We start from the raw sequence: 4,630 nt of genomic DNA, 5'->3' as shown, positions 1-4,630 counted from the left end.
TCTTAAATGACAACATTACCAAAACTCAGAAACTGTTCTCCTGGAACTCCATTGCATGGTGAGTTAGGTCAAGGACAGTTTTAAGCCCATCCAGTTGGTTTGCTTGTCTATAGGAAAAATCTGTTTATCTCAGGTGTCAAAATTCTGCTTTTCTGTAGGGGTTAAAGAAACTTTCACTGCCTCTGCAGACCCTGTGTCATCAAGGGAACAACCAGACTACTTCATGTGAGTAAAATAACAGTTATCTCCCTGGGTACTCATTGGGGAGCAGTCTTAGGTTCCTTCCACTTTTGGAAAGATGAGTTTGAGAAGGTTTTGATGGGCCCTCAGTGCTCAGAGCCAAAATGAACACTGTGATAGAGAAGGGCAGGATGAGCCTGACACTTGCTGGCAGTGCAGTCGCGCAGCATCGGCTGCAGCAGTGGTGTTGTGTCCCCGTGTCGGATCTGTAGTGCAGTAGGGGAGGGGGAAGTGTGTCTGTCTGGTCAAACACTGCCAATTGGTTCTGTGAGAGCAGGGACATCGGCAAGGGCGCTCAGGCCTCCTGCAGCTCTGCAGCTTTGGTGCATCTTCCATCTGCCTTCGAGTTGGTGGCATGGCAGCACCTGGATCCCATATGATACAGTCAAGGATGCTCCATGGAAAGACTGAGGGAAAGCCTGGCCCTACAGGGAAGCAGTTTCGTGCTTCCCATGTTAGGCTGAGGACTTCAATGCACTTTCAATTCCCAGCCTCTGCTAGGTGAAAATGAGCAGATTAGGCTCTTTGCTGTCTGTTTCCCAGTCAGCTGGGAGCAGTGATACTGAGGAGCAAGATAGATGGTTACTTTTTGTAGCTGAATATTGAAGTAGGAAACTGAGACCAAAACCTAAAGAAAAAAAAAAAAAACCTGCATGCAAGATTTCATGAAGTTGGCTTAGTTCTGATTGGGATTAAAAATTTAAATGAAAATTTGCCTGTGAAAGGAGCCATGTCTGGAACAATCTCACAGATAATCTCCTGGTCACAGTGACATGGGAAAAATTAGGTTGTGCTGTATCAGACATCTGCCTGACCCATTATCATAGTTTGAGACCCCCAAAAATCCAATTTCCAAGTCCAAGCCCCCCTCCCACAATTTGCTTCGGTGTGAGAGGGTTTTTCAGACATAACACAAGACTCAGTATGGGGGGAAGGGAATTATATTACAATTATTACACAAATAAATACTATAATACATTATATACACAATTTTAACTCTCTCTCCTATGGTAAAGCAATATTTACATTAGGTCAAATCCCTCCTTTCCCTCCAATGAAAGTTCAGAAGGGAAGAAGGAAAGATCCTTTCCCCTTTCAGGGCAGCAGTGTCTCTCCTCTTCAAGGCAGCAGTCGTAGCTGGAGTTGTCGTAGCTGGAATCTCTCTCTTTCTCCCCATTACACACAAAGGGGTCTCCTCTCACCCATCTTGGCCCTTCAGCTCCAGCCAGAGGTCTTGCCCATGGACTGCCAGCAGGGACAAAAACTCATTTCACCATGGTCATATCATGGAATGCAAGACATCCCATAAAAGTCCCTTCCTCAAGGGGTCGAGTTCCCTCGAGTCAGAACATTCAGGACAGCTCTCAGTTCAGTCTTTGCCCCAAGCATCCTACCAGAGCTCCTTTGCTCTGTCTCAAACTGCCAGCGTGGCAGCAGGGGCGGGGCAAGGCCACTTCGCCCGCATTCCGTCCGGCCATCCCGGTCCAGCTTCCAGGATGTCTCTGAGCTTCTCAGCACCTCTCTCCAGTGCTGCTGCATTTCAGGACTCCCTTCAAATGGAAGTCCACCCCCTCCTTTTAAGAGGGGTCTCCAAGGGTTTTTGGGAAAGTAATTCAGTCTTGCCCCAAAAGCAGTCTCTGCTGAGTTTTCTCTGTTTTGTTGCCAGCTCTCCCTCCTGCAGGAACATCTCTGCATCTCTCAGCTGGCTATGTGCCATCTCTGCTGCTTGTTATCTCTTTTGGCTCTCAGCCACAGTTCTCTGTTCAGTGCTGCTCCGCCACTGCTTTCAGTGTCTTCTGCTGCCCACTCACAGTGGAGAAACTCCCCCAGCCTTTGACTACGGCACCTGATCCAGTTTTAACACTGTTCTGGGCTTCCGCAGCCCCCAACTGTGGGCTGGGGGGGCCTAGCCCCCAGCAGGGCTCGCTGGCCCCTCAGCTCCTCATGGCTTCACAACGTGGCTACTTCTCTCCAGCTACACCATCTCCCCTCTTTTCTGGTCTGTTATAAAATATTGATTTCAAAGGAACGAAATGTAGCTTCTGATTGGGCCCTACACCAAGAACACCACCCCCTCGGGGGTTACCACTTTTCTAACTCCAGGGGAAAACACTTTTTTTACCCTGTAACACCCATAGAGAAAGTTTGAAAACTGAGAGCACCTGCAACATGATCCAGCTCAAAGCACTTTGGTAGTTTATTCCAGCTTCTCTTCCTGATTCTTAGTGCTACGTAATTGATGAGTATGATCACAGCTTTAGCATAAAGATAATTTCAATCTTAATATAGATAGTATGAGTGTAAAGGGACTCAGGCTTTTTAAGCAAAGTGTATGCAAAAGCCAGAAAAACAAAACATGTTCATGTTTCTCCCCATTTTGCCTCTCCTTTCTTTCCTCTCTACACTCTTGCACTGTGGGTGCTATGCTGGGCTCTTGCTAGGGGATGTCACTGTGCATAAACCAGAAGTCCAGGCTATTGCTTCACAGGTACCTCCCAAAATGTTGAAGGACATCTGTAGTTTTCTTTTCAAATCTCATCCAGCATGCTGATTGGGTGCATCTGGCCTGGGATGCATCACTGAGAGAAGTTGTTTTCTGTGGCCCATTTCTAGAGTTACATGACTACGTTCTCTTGAAGCACATGTGCTTGCCTGTAGAAGCAGGAAACCATGGAGTGAACTCACTTGAGATTGGGTGTCTGGGCTTGACATTCGCCATGTGCTTGGTATAAAATTGCACGTGTGCTCTATAGAATGGAAATGAATTAGAATGTTCCCTTAGAACATATTAATAGCAAAATGTTTTCCATCTTCCATTAGAAAATACACAGCTATAGTGTCCTGTGAACAACGCCAGAGCTACAAGGATGACTTCAATGCAGAGTATGGTGAATACCAGAATTTGTTGGCTCAGACAGACAACCTTGCCAAGAAATTCGGGAAGTTTAATGAACAACAGAAGTTTGTGACTCAGGGGTCCACAGAATATCAGGTAAAGAAGGATAAAACTGTGAAGAATATCCTGGTGAGCTGAGGGGGTACTGATACACAGATGGGAGAGAAGACTGGAAATGCCTGGAAACCAGTGGCCATAATCCCAAAAGGTTTCCTAACCCTCTCTTTCGCATGACTTTTAACACATAACTAAACCTACAGCAAAAATTTACTCATCTTCCAGGTGGCTGATCCCAGCTGCAATTTTAGCAGAGAGGGCTGTTCAAAACTTGATGTTCTGTCCGTCCAGCCTTGGCTTCTCTGATTTGAACACACATTCCATGTCTTCAGTATCAGAATTCTTTAGTTCCGTGTGCAGGCTGAGGCTTTTTGGATGGCATTTATTTTGGCTTCGGCCAGATTGCAAATGTATTTGTGAGCAGAAGGAGTATTTTAGTTTCCCTGGTATTCCTCAGTGAGACAAAGGGAAACCTTGTGGAATTGGAAGATATGCTCAGACCCTGCTTGGGCTGGGTCTCATATTTGCAAAACCCTGCCAAAAACACCCTGTTTGAGCTCTCTGTGAATGCACAGCAGTGTGACTGATGTCCCAAAGGGAGTCTTTAAGCACATGGTCCTTTTATTGCCTACTGACAGGTTTAATTGCAGATCCTAGGTGATAGAGGGGGTTGAGGATTTATTTTTGCAAAGCTCCTACAGGAGTAGTGGCTCACAGAGAAGAAAATCTCTTCAAGTCAAACTGAGTTTATTCTTAGTGTTTCACGTTTGTATTTTCTGGTAGTAGTGAAATGTTCTTCATATTGTCTTCATGGTTTTTTTCTCTTGTAGGTGCTTTGTTGTCAAGTCCTGGCAGAGCATCAGAAGATACAACAGGTATGTGTAACATCAGATCTGCGGGACGTGGAAATCACTGAGTCTGGCTCAAGGCTATTTTAAAGCCAAAGAGATGACATTCTAAACTCTCCAGAAAGGTTTGCATGCCCTAATTTTCTTTTTATCTTTCCTTTATAGTGTAGCCCTACCTACGCTGAATTGAAGAAGAGATGTCAGTACCTACACAACAAGCTGTCTCACATTAAGAGACTAATCCAAGAATTTGACAATCAGCAAGAGGAGTCCTGTAACCAGTTGTCTGCTTTGGCCAGGACACATCTATGAGCTGTGGCATATTTATTTAGTTCCCCTAGGATTCTTTATCTTAATATTGAACATTAGCTTGTTTGTTTAAAACTGAAGATTAGCTTCTATAGGATTATATAAGTTGGTATTGAGCAGTAGGTTGTTTATTTAAAAAACAATATCCAGTTCCTTTAATTGTATATAAGATAGTATTTCATGTTTTCATTAAAGAAGTTTCAGTACCGTTAACTCCTTGTGGTGATGTTGCTTATATGATATTCGAAGCTGCTTTTTTCTGGTCCCTCTTTTCTTCGAG

General features: G+C 44.7%; 1 long non-coding RNA gene across 1 annotated transcript; it reads left to right on the top strand.

Moving 5' to 3' along the window:
* Positions 1 to 24: 24 nt before the first annotated feature.
* LOC113958729 lies at positions 25 to 4,630 on the top strand. The gene is made up of 5 exons (XR_003531593.1): positions 25 to 58; positions 159 to 225; positions 3,061 to 3,232; positions 4,024 to 4,068; positions 4,207 to 4,630. It is a non-coding gene; the product is annotated as an uncharacterized LOC113958729 (long non-coding RNA).

This window comes from Corapipo altera, unplaced genomic scaffold (assembly GCF_003945725.1).
Source record: "Corapipo altera isolate COAL_440 unplaced genomic scaffold, ASM394572v1 60935, whole genome shotgun sequence".
Lineage (NCBI taxonomy): Eukaryota > Metazoa > Chordata > Aves > Passeriformes > Pipridae > Corapipo > Corapipo altera.
The sequence above is the reverse complement of the archived record's forward strand: the minus strand, read 5'-3'. Positions and strand labels throughout refer to the sequence as shown.